General features: G+C 37.6%; 1 long non-coding RNA gene across 2 annotated transcripts in view; it reads left to right on the forward strand.

The window, feature by feature from the left end:
• Positions 1-13,299, forward strand: part of LOC126866706 (uncharacterized) — a 101,009-nt gene that overhangs the window by 49,461 nt on the left and 38,249 nt on the right. The window lies entirely within an intron of this gene.

Genomic DNA, 13,299 nt, shown 5'->3' on the forward strand with positions numbered 1-13,299 from the left:
CGTGCCGTAGTTTAACGTTACGGAAGGGCGATTGCCGTTTCCGGGTGTTGTTAATTGCTACAAAGATAAACTCGATCGAGACTCGTGTAACTATCTTGGAAATCGCTCGCCAGCTACATTCCATTTGTATTCGATTCGCGAGTTCTTGGAAACTGAAGCGAATATGCGATCAAATTCAACATTTGATATTAGTAATTTGATGTTAAACGTGAACAAAGAATTGCGACGTCATACACGAGAAAAATAATCGAATATTTCCGATTTAAAGCGTTTCGTAGCGTACTATGGCGTTACACGGTATCAGTATACCAAAAGTATAATTGATATAACTATCTGCTTGTAGTTAATTAGGTACGTACTTCTCTGCCCCCTCCACCCACCGCCCCTTTTTATACGATCACCTATTTACCATTTCTTTTTGCGTTACATTTTTTTATTCCTATTTGTAATTTGCATTCCAACAATATAATAGTTGCCAGTTCAATTTTCAGAAAAATCTCATTACTTAACGTATTTCATAACGGTATTTAATTTTTGTTATACGCGACCAACGACAATAATCGAGTTTACGTTCAGCGTAGGTACCGTACCCTTTCTTAAAATTTACCTAAAATGTATGAATGGACCTTATGGACGATGCTCTATCTATCGGAGAGACGGTGTATTGATTCGAACAGCGTTTTACAAAAATCCCACTGTACATTCGTTATCGTTGGATCAATTTATGCGGCAGAGTCTGCCATGAGTATTCGTAGAAATATTTCCGAACAGCCTAATATGTAGTGTGTATGTACGGAGGAAAGGGTGGAAGTAAACAATTAGAGATCGATTTGGATAGCATTTAATCGAAACTAAAGCGTATCTAAGGATGTTGTGCTGTCGCGGCGAGTGAAGATAGCCGCGTCCGTACTCGACGATTACGTAAGTTAAGTTAACGTCGAGGGAGGATTAACGGTGATTTCATGGCTGTTTCTCGATGCGAGAAAGAAAAAGGAAACGATCCTCGAACAGTTTATTCTTCGCGTTTCGGTAGTACGCGTGAACGGTGGTCTCGTTCGCCGGCGGACCTCCGTCTGGTAGATCGTGAAGTAAGAAGCTAGCACGTTTATTTATAACGTTTAAAGAGAAGCGGGCAGACAGTAATGGCCGTGTGTACGTATGTATGCCTACCTACATTTCCCAGGCAGGCTCCCGACAGCTTTCTTCTGACATAACCAAACTGAAGGCGCGGGCCGCCGTTATGCAATTCGAAAGTGCCCGCCTTACTTTACGTATCGCAGCGAGGATACGCGGTATCTTATGAAGGAGCTTTTACTTGCTCCGGTTGGAGGGGGAAAGAACACGGGAGAAGTGAAAATTGTCGAACGAATTGTGCGTGCGAACGATTCGCGTTTCCTACCGAGGGAAATTCTTATTTCCGGCGGAATTTTCAAACGTTTGTACAGTCAGCCAGGCAAGTGTACACGCAGCTATCGAATTTCGTGCATCCGACTTCGGAAAGAAATTAAAAACGCACTTTTTCATAAAATTACTTATATATCGATACAACTATTATTAACGTGTCTCTAAAAAGGAACTACACAAATTAAAATGTTTATCTCATAAAAATCGTGGGATAAAATTACATCGGAAATTACAAAATTTTTTTAACGTCAAAGAGATGCCTAAGTGGGGGTGGGGGAAGGAGCGGTAAGAGAAATTAACATATATTAACATAATAGTCCACTATGTTCGTGATTTTGTGTACACGTAAATAGGTATTCCTTTACTTCTTCTTCCTTAAAAGTGAAAGTGGATAAATCACATTACGTTTTAATAATATGTGTCTTAATGTGTCAGTAAAATTAGCACGGCCAACATTTTTACTACAATATTTTATATAGATTTTTGCGATCGACCGTATATGCACGTGAAGAACGCGAAATTTTGCAAGTTAAGTTCCATAACTCGAACGCAGTCATTTTGCCTGTTCTTCTATTTCCTTGCTTTTACTTTTTCTTCCAAGTCTTGGAATCCCGATGCCCAATGACTTTTTATATCTTTATTGGAATATAACGAGTACAAAATTTCACGATCGTATCTCTGTTCTCCTCAATTAAAGTAGCACTTTTTCATTTTTTAAGGGACGATGGGATATTTGAAATTCCCCGTGTATTTTTATCTCCTAGATAAAGTTACGCAGTCTCTTATGAAATAACGATTCAGTATTTCAAAAGAGTATTTCGAGAAAAGAAAAAGAAAATATCGAGGATGACACAAAGAACCTGACAAAATTTCAATTGTTTTCAGTTTCGACATAGGACGTTTCAATTAACGAGGATACGATTCTAGAGGTAATTCTTAAGAAATGATCACACGATCATCGTGTATAAACTGTAATTTACGCGAATTGTTGGTCGCAGAAGATTACTAGTTCTTTGTTGGTTGCAAGTTTCGAAAACGTGCGATGCCAGCCAGTTAATGTCATCAGATCGAACTTTATGTACAAATAATATTGTAGCATTGCAGTCGCGAGATATGGACTTAAGGGTGCGAGTGATATCGAAGCGGTATGAAGCGGCAAAAGCGAATGTAACGAGAAAGAAATAAAAGGAACCGGATTAAAGAGTATCCAGATAAACGATAAAGCGGTAAATTACGTTACCCAGAGGCATTAAATGTTGGCAACGTGCAATTTCATCGCGGCCACCGGCAACAAACGCACTGATTATCTTCGCGTATCTCGAAAAGCGCGTTTCAAAGATTTTAAAGGGAAAGAAAATTTCCGAAGACGAATATACGTGTTCGACTGGAATTACGTAAGATCAGCGGAGTTTCACGGAGTTTGACAGAGCAGTAGAGGATCGTTTTATATGTACATATTAAGCGGCAAAACGAAACTCGACTGTACGAAGAAACGGGCATAAAGAGGCGCACCGTGCACGCGTATCGTACAACGTAAAAGCCTGCGAACCGGTGAAAGTGAGCATTGCTTTCCCCCGTAAGACTTGCGTCTCCTCGATGGTCTCCTTTAAACGCATACATTACACGGTTATGTCATAGCTGAACTGTATACGAACACGAAAACGCAACGCGCGTGTTTGCGCACGTGTTGCAGCCGGCATTCTTATCGCCGATCTATTTCTCCTAATGCTAACCACTTTTACTTATATTTAGAACCGTTACAACTATTTATAACCGTTTCCAATTCTTCGGAAATTTCTGTCCGAGATGACAGATTTTATTTCAACGGAAATTTTAAAGAAATATCGACGGATCTTACAGCGTACAGTTTACATCGTAATAACTGAAATTCTCTATTTTTTAAATAATATCGCGATTTTTATATTTTTCGATACGCTAAGAACATAAAACCTCGTAGAATTCTCATAGATTCGTACCTCTGAAAATTTAAATTAGCTTTCGGAATTGATGTTGGGGAATTTAAGTTGAATTGTAAATTGGTTTAGAAATATTTGCAACGTTAACAGAATTCTTACGCAACCATCGTTTTAATTTTCTTATTGGATTATAATATCTTCTTTAGATATTCTTTCTTTCTCTCCGTCGCGTGTAGAAAATTTATATAATTTTTTGGATAAGAAAGATCTCCTTTAGCCAATGTTTTACAAGCATAACTGAAATGAGCAAATAAGCAACTATATAACATATTTCATTCGACTAATACGTATAATTAAATTTTGAGTATAAACATTGATATGTCGCGGTGTCAATAATATTCGCCTGATAGTTATTTATATTCCTTTTAGATATTGCGGCTTACTTACTAACTTACTTAAAGGATCTCATTCAATGTATATAATAATACATATAAATACATATAAATAATTTGTGACGTGTTATTGGCATAAATATAGCTTACACAAAAAGTTACTTTGCTACGAATGACTGATTAAAACCGACGACGAAACGAATCATAGTTGTTTGGAGGAATATAAGTTGGATAATTATACGATACGAACATACGTTCCGAACTGCATAAATATTTAATCTCAAATCCTAAAAATATTTATTCTATGCTAAATTTAGCACTCAGGTGAGGGAATTTCTATCGATTTTACATATTTTAATGTGGATTCGAAATGTTCCAAAGATAATATAATTTATTTTTTAAAACGCACGATATAGCAAGGCGAAGAAACAAAGAGTGTGCAGAAATTACGACAACAGTTCGATCAAAGCGAGTGTTTTAAGTTGAATCGATAAACGATTTTTTGAAAATCTCAAGTTTTCTTAAAAACAACTACCTATGTGTAGAAAATTCAGACTTCGTCTTTCCCACTTTGCTCGTTGAAATCATTTCACAATCATGGTTAGCATAATTCAATATTGATTTAGTTTCTTAATTTAACGCTCGGAATAAGCAGAAAATCAGAATTACGAAATATGCTTGAAGTTAAATTACAAATATACAAGACGCAAAAGCGGGCAAGAGAATAAAAGCTTACAGCGATCCAAATTCGATAACCTTCCCTATTTTTAAATCCCAGAAAAGTGAAAATTATACGTATGTATCGTTGCAGAATACGTTAGCGACACGTGTTAACTATTCACCGTACGATTGAGAACAGTTCAACAAACGATGGATCGTTTGCCTTAAAATAGAATGTTTGCGTTACTCGTCATTGGCAGCGGTATCGTTCGAAATTTTTATTCCTCTCCTTTGCCCGATAAAAAATTTGTCGCCGTGTACTTTCACTTAAACACTTGTGCAAGTGAATCACCATTATTAGGCAAATATCGTTCGTTTATTGGTTGCGATGTTGCGGGTATTATGGCAATGGGGAGACAAGTATAGGTAGCAGTCACGTTTCGCAAACCTTTCTGCCGCGACGTTGACGCTGGTAATGGGTGATCGGTTAAACAGTCATCGGCCTTAGAAAGTGAACCAACTACGACCTTTTTCTTAACGTAGACAATATGGAAATCGCGACCGATTGCTGCTATCACGTCGAATGGCAATTACTTTCGACAAAAGTTCTATCGCCAGCACGTCGTATTCCAAAGAATTATCTATATCTTCAGGGTCAATTTATTTCATGGATTAATTCCGCACGCTGTTTGAATGCAGCGATATCGAATCGATCGTTGTAATATCAATGGATAGATGCTGTAAAATTAATCGGTATGCCGACTTTTAAATCTCGACTGGTACCATTCGATCGTAGTTGACCACGACATTTCTTGGTTGGTTTCTTTTCTTATTAAATCGGTCCGAATTCTACCGCAGCAGAATATTCCATTGGATCGATTGCTTAAACATTTTGTGTAATACTTGTACTAAATATCTTGTACGTTTCCAAATTTATTGCAAACTTTAACAACGATAATCTTATATAGCGGAGGATTATTATTATTTATTATTATTATTATTATTATTATTATTATTTATTATCAAATATAAAAACGTAACAAATATTGCGTGTATGTTGCATTATATATATGTATAGAAGGTTTCTATAAGTGAATTTCAATATCCCTGCGAGCTATTATATTGTTCTTTTTGCTCGAATCGCATTTGATTTTCATTGCCACGATCACGATGCTTAAAAGTGGCCAGTGGTCTGCTGGTGCGTACGTGGCTTAACGTTACTTTTCATCGTTCGGCACGTCGCACGTCAATCGAGTACGGTTGTTACAGCGACCACGCACCTGCACGCCATTGCGTACACGCCTGACACGCTTCGATGTACATACTTACATAGCTTGCGATGCGTGCAGGTGCCTCTAGAGAGACGTCCGAACGAGCAACGGGACGACGCGAGACGCTATCGGCGTCGACGTTACTCGTAGCTCCGCGACCTTCGTGATATGCGAGCAGTAATCTTAATAAGAATCGAACGTCCCGTGGGGAAATTTATTTCTCCGTGGAAGGTTAAACGGCTTGCATCAGCGCGCAAACATCAGTCTCTATTTTTATTAGACAAATTTCATTTATTAGACGAATCGTAGCTTCGTAGATTATATCGTAGTTCGTTGACGAGTGCAGTCTTGGTACGTTCGAACCACTTTACAAGTATGTATCGCGTTTCGCTTTCCTATCCTATCCGCTTATTTTACTATAACTATACTGAAATATTCTCTTCTAGCTGTTAAATAGCGATTGCAATTAGAAAATCAACAAAAATGGATTTCTCATGCTTTGCCTGCCCGATTTTTTTATAGGTAAATTAATGATTAATTACTATGATTAGAGTGCGGATTATGGATTTATGTAAAATTTATTTAGATCTTACTTCTTTATCTGCATTCATGACTGCGCGTAATAAGCCTAATGCGGATATTATCTTCTTATGCAGGCATTTCGTTACGAGTTTTAATTATTTATTAATAAGATTTGAGGAAACGAATAATATAATTAAATTTAACACGGTTTGTGTTCTTATATATCTAATCTTACTTTATCACGTCCTTATACGTGTATTCTGCTGCATATACAAACTATATATAGCGCCAGAAATGAGCGAACGCTTTATTTTTGAGCGATACTTGTTGTACCGATGGAGGATGTCGAAATTTGGCAAATTCGCACGATCGTCGATCATCGTAGTTGCCCAAAAATAGAAGAATTTTCTGTAATGACGAGGACTAACAGCTATCGGAATATCAAAGCTCATCGTTACCGATCGAGTACAAAATCGGGCCTTGTCAGACCATCGTGAATTGTGTCATACAGTTTCATGTGTATTTTTGCCCCATGTCGACGACACGCAGCATTGCTCGAAGCCTGAATATTAGGCAATCTAACGCGTCCAAGGCTAGCCGAGCCTTGAGCCGCCTTTCCAAGTGTTTCACTAACTCGACCATTCGCTCGATCGCGACGGTTTGATCCGAGTCTCTTAACGATTAGATCTTGAATCGCTCTTCTGTTTGTCCAGGTGTCTCACCTTCCAGAAACAAAGCGTCTTTCTTTCTTCGGATTACATTTCAGAACTGTCAACGCAAATTACCACAACATTGATTACTACGCTTCATTATTGAAACGATTTTGAAACGATTTACGAAGAAACGATATGCATATCTACACTATCGTACAAGAGTTTGGGACTGGTATCGTTCCTAATAAATATTCGTTATTTCTGGTCTTTAATAACATTTTTTTAATTGTCAAAAAATTTTGATCGTATTTTCATCGTAAAAGAAATCCAAGCTTCCTTCTGATTGAATAGGTTATTTCGACAATTTTCGGCTGATGGTACGATGTATTATATGTTTACAGTCAAACATTTTTACGAAAACTTCTTATCAATGGTTTCCTTTTATTTTTAATATATTCTTACAATTTTAATACACGAATCTTTTATATATTAGTAGCGAGTAATATTTTCTCGATATATTTGTAAGTAAATAGATACTTTTACATTGGATACGACGATTCGAACGGCATAGGTAACGATTACACCAATAAAATGCGACATTACATCGATGCGATAAGCGAAACAAAGTATTTAAAAGAGGTTATTTAATGTCAAAGTCATTCGCCAATGAAGACGAACCTATTACGTAGCGAGGACGCAGCGAGGACGTAGCGTAAAAAAGTCGCTCGTCTCCACCGGACCTTATCTATTTTCCTAGACTTAGAAATCAGTTTTCCTACATTCTGCCCTAATTTTTACAGTACGCGGTAATCTTAGGTAAAACTACAAAGTATCTCTCTATCTTTTCCTTCGCGTTATATTAAATTGTCGTTGCTCTTCAAAACTGCATCGCACTTACGAAGGAACATAATAGAATATAATAGAAAATAGTGGTTTTTCTAAATCTAATTTGTACGACAAAATTTTTGCTATTCTCGATGGTATATAAAATAATACTTCGCGAAATTATCACGTTGTCTTTTCGCTTATCTCTTTTCTTATTATTTCTCCCCTTGGTTATTTACTTATTTCTTCCTTACCTCGTTATATAGTCTTCGTAATTTATCGAAGGGACGAGTGGTAGCTGGTCGATCTGTGTTCAACTTTTCTCGATATCAAGGCGACAAAACGTCCGCTCGTATTATTCCTTTCCTGAGTTTGTTCATCGCGATTCCGATCTGCGGCTCTCTGCTTGCGGGACCAGTTTTTCTTTGTCCGGTTAAGGACCGGTCGTCTCATACTCGTTGGTTTACGTAGCTAGAGAGGCTCGATTGTTTTACCTGGTCCAACTGGAAAGCACGATAATTGCTGTTTCGAATGAAAAGGCAAGAAACAAAGAGTTTCGTCAGAGATTCGACGGATGGTCCTCGACCTCGGACACGTTGCCCGGTATTTTGCAAGAAACAACTTCTTCTTCTCCTCTTCCCTATCTTTCCGATGCGTTCGCTTTTGCTGCTGATCCTTTGACTTTCTCGTATCGCGTTCTTCCAAGCATAATTATTGGCAACGTGTCGCGTTATGTTCCGCGTCGGACAAACGGTTTAGTTTCCTCGAGGAAGTATGGTAATCGACCAATGTTTTTGCAGTTTGAATGGTCGTTCTTGAGTTTAAAGTTTAATTTGTATTTTTCACGCGCAGTTGAACGTCTGTTGCTGTACGTTGGAACACGCGTGTCGCTAGTTTTATCGTCACATCCGTCGTAAAGTGGAAGTTTATTTTTTGAAATTAAGCAAGAGTGACTAATTTGGCGTGATCTATTCTCAGTCGGGAGACTACTATCTATTTTCTTTCTATCGTGTCTTCCGGAAGGTCATTCGCGTTAAAGCAGTTTTTATCTGTTCCGATGGTATAACAGAGTGCAATATTTTAACGTGTTTGCGACTAATACATTAATTTCGGACACAAGGCTAAAGAAAATTGTCGCATAAAGATAATAATTGCAGTTACTAGTAAAATTTGATTTTTACAAGGAGTTTAGAAAAATTAGTACGGACGTGTTAAAGGCTGTTCAAAGTATTAAGAAGAAGGAAAAACTTTCGGTTATAGAATTCCGTAGTTGAAAGTTATTGAAATTTACGAATAGATAAACTAAACGTACTACCATATTCTTTACATAAAGAATTCATTAAGAAAGATAACGCAGTTACGTGGTTGCGGTTTACGGTGACTTGTTACGTCGATAAATATCCAGAATATATACATCGTATAGCTTGAACTGTACCCTCAAATTATTACAATCACAGTTTAGATTCAATTACTTACTGACAATTTTATACAAATAATATAACGCAAGATCTACATATTCTATTTGAAAGTAAATCAGAACGTGCGTACATGCTCGAAATATTACGAAACTTGAAAAATGACAAATTATTCAAAATTATCTCTGTATGTGAATATCTTCGAAATCTCAGTGATATCGAGAAATATTTGACATAAAAGCTGAATACTTTGTCGTATTATCGTTATTCGTATTATTACTACAGAAATCTTTACGTTTCTATTAATAGCTTTAAGCTCTAAGAAGAACACGCGTGAAAATTCAAGTAATCTTATTATTTTTGACGGTCCCATTTCACGTACATCCTCAGGGGAGCAAGAAACTTCGTTTCTCGACCAAAAGTACGGAATCGCGAGAAGCAAAGAGCAAGTCGAAAACGGCATTTCGTCTGGTCGACGAAACAATGTAATTAGCTTCTTGCACGATTTCCATCTTCTTTTTCCATAATTGTCGGCAATTCGTTACCTACCACGCGGTCACGAGGACGAATGTCCCGTACTCGAATTATGTAACGTCGCACTTTCGTCGGGTGCCTCTTATGTCAGTAGGCTTTCAACGTCACAGCGTGCACTAACGCGTCGATTACACGCATGTATTTTTTCTCTCCTCTTCTGGTTTTCGAAGCAAATTTCGTTCCACATAAACGGAACGGTAACCTTGTCGCCGTGGCAATCGCGATGCCAGTAAAACCGGAAATTAGGTAACGAGGAAAGAAACTTTTCTACTTTGTTACCGCTTCTTGGAAGAAAAAATCTAATAGAGTTTCTCGCTGGGTTACCTACCTACCAAATGTTTCTTCGTTTTATTGCCCGTATTTCCACTGTACTAGTATCGTAACCGCACGATTCTGCAACGCTGCTTTCGCGTATTGTTTTTGCATGTTTGTTTATCTGGAAATGCCGCGGAAATTGTATTTACTCCGAATCGCCGAACCGTAACCGACCGTGTTCAATAAACGACGATTTTGGTAATTATTTGCGCATTATCGGACACGCGTAAACGTAGTTCTCAACGACTTACGCGTTTGTTTCGAGTCAATGTTGCAAAATAAAATAGGAATCCGGCACGATAGAAATTTTCAAGCCCGTAATAAACGGTAATTTTTCTGTCAGATCTGTGAACAGAGGCAACGTAAACAAGAAGAAACTCGAAGAAGTTCAAAAATATTGTACCCGTGTACGTACGTTCGCGAGAAAAAGATCTTTCCTTATATCTGCAACGTGACAAAATTACGCAACATTCGTAACAACAACGATCGTTAGAAATTATTCAACCGAGGTAATATGGAGTAATCGATTCTTGCATAGAAAGTTTTCTTCGGTACAATAGTGGTTAATAATCTATTACGATTTATTAACTCAAAGAGAAAGTTTCGAGATATCGCAATACCAATGATCCATAGTGAATGGCGTAACAAGCATAGGGGGGAGAGGGGGGGGCCTCTTGGGGCTTTCACCCTGCCAAATATTCGTAAGACGTTTTTGGTAACGACGATAATATCGATCGACACGAACGTAAGTTAATAATTTCGAATTTATTGAACGTAATAACAATAGCGAATATCTGAGATTCACTTTGTCACTACATACTAACTTGTACCCGTAATAACTTGTACGATTTTACGCTTTAATAATTGCGTAAATTGATATATAATTGTTTAACGTTGCGTTAAGACGCAAAGAAAGACGAAGCGTCCAGAAATCTCCAGCTCGACGAATTAAAAAATAAAGAAAATTTACAATTTTACAAATTTATGATTTTTGAAAATTTACATTAGAATTTACGATAAATTTGACTGTTGAAGAGAGCTCGGGTAACGAATTGAGAAATTATAAAAAGTAGAATTGCGATCAGTTTGGCTCCTCAAGAGGTTGAAATATTAGTAAACGCGGACAACTTTGGATTCTATGGTGCTATTTATAAAACGATATAGATATCAGAAAACAGTGATAAATGTACCACAAAATAGCAAGATGCCGTTTAATCGCAAAATGTCAAAGAAGGCTATCACGTGAAACGTTAGAAACAAAGATGAATTTCTATTTGACGACGGAATTTCTTCCAGCTCGGAGCAAGCAGTTTCGCAACGACAGTAAACAAAGGTAGTTGATAATTTAGAAATCTCCGGCGTTAGGTGTCCTTGAAGCGTGCCCTTACGCGAAAATCGATCATGGCGGAGTCGGTAGCGAATAAATCGGAAGAAGATAGAGCGCGATTGTTACGTGCGCGTGTTTCATGATCCACGTATAGAAAGGGATACTGTGCTACAAAAATTACGGCTCAATGTTATATCGTCGTTATATTAATATTTTGTAACATCCCTCCGCGTACCGTCCAGCTTGGTGCCTGGTCCCTGCTATCGAAAAATTTATCGTTTGACCGAGATTCCTCTGAATCGAACGATTTAATTTCCTTAATTCCTTTCAGAAATACGTTAACGATAATTATTATATCGATATGTAAGCGTGTAAGTAATTTGGTGGTAAAATGCGTTTCCAGTTTCTTTGGCAAGTGAGATACACAAAATTCGATAGGTATACACGTAGACTTTCGTGAATGACACGTTATGTAGTTGCAGAAAGACATAGAACGCGTGCCTACGCGAATCAAAATTCAAGGAGAATTTCAGAGTCCAGGCATATGTATAACACCGTCGCACGCTGGGCTTACGCTCCGTAACAATGCCCCAACTTTCTCCGTCACTTTCATTTTCGTTGGTCGGTTGGTTGGCTCTCTCGCTTCTCTCTCGCTTGGATTAGGAAATAGTGCGTACCCCTCCACATTTTACCCGGCTCTGGCCCACCTCTTTCTCCTTCGTGTCTGTTTCTCGCGCCGTCTTTTTCCTTTCTCCCCCACTGCTCCTGCCTCCCACTCTTGGTTTTTCTTTCGGGGCCTTCGTACCGTTTCCGGTCGGCTCCCGCGATTTTAGAAAGGGCCTCCTGCCAACCAGCAGCAACCCGTATGGTACCTTTACGCTCTTTGGAGAACACCGATCGACGCACGAGCCTCTGTGACCGCGGCCTCTTTTAAACCGCTACAAAATATATCATTCACTTTCCGTATCGTTACGCGTTCTTTCTTTCTATAATATTTTTACACGTTTGACGAACGTGTCTCTCGCACGGATCACGACTGTTGTAATCCAAATTGAGAAAATAACGGTACAAGAATCCGTGACTTAGTTTAAGTGATTTCGATTACGAATAATAACCGTTATAAATATAAATGGTTAAAATCTCTATGGTTAGCGGTAGCCAATGTTGCCGAGAAAAATTCATTTTGATTACCGGTAACTGTTATCAGTAGTGAAACTAAACTACCTTTCGATCGTCAATAACAATAATCATTATCGACGGCGAAAATTTTCTAGTATTACTTTCGGCCATCGTTCATTTTTAGTAACTTTCTTCATATTATCCACGACTAAAAGATAGAATCTCGTTTAGACGCGGAATTTATCGAATTCCCACTGTCAAACATTGTACTATAGTTTCAACGTCGCGTCGATAACCAAGTTATTAGCAATAGGGTCCTGTGTGTTTGGCTTTTAGACGGCTATAGTATAGATTTCAGTCGATTAGAAATTTATCATATAAACACTATACTTTATTATCCATTATTCGAATAGCGTAGTTGCTTTTTTATTTTAATACGCAACGGGTTTTATACTTTGTGCGTTGAAATTGAAATTAGAATTAAAAGATTTAACGTAATTAAAAGAGGAAACGCTTAATATGATATCAAGCGTCGAAACGAAACGAAAGATACCCTGAAACCTAATTTGCAATCTTAATACCTTAACTTAAATTTCCTGGAAAAGAAGTCGAATCCAGTTACACGAAAGATTCTGGTTAGAATCTGAGTTACAATAAATATATCGAGAAAGAATCGACGAGATTATTACGATATTAAACATAGGAATTGGTCATGATATCAGACTTCGAACGAGATAACGGATAAACGTAGTAATTTAATAAAGTTTTAATAAACTATATATATATATATATATAGGATAAAGTTATACAACGTTTCCCAAGTATTTCAAGTAGTAGGTATTTTTACCTCGTTGAAAATTCAATATATTTGTATATTGAATCGTAAAAGACGATTAACGCGTTACACATTGACCTATGTGTGGAGAAAATACGCAACGATAGGCGA

Source organism: Bombus huntii, chromosome 6, assembly GCF_024542735.1.
Source record: "Bombus huntii isolate Logan2020A chromosome 6, iyBomHunt1.1, whole genome shotgun sequence".
Classification (NCBI taxonomy): domain Eukaryota; kingdom Metazoa; phylum Arthropoda; class Insecta; order Hymenoptera; family Apidae; genus Bombus; species Bombus huntii.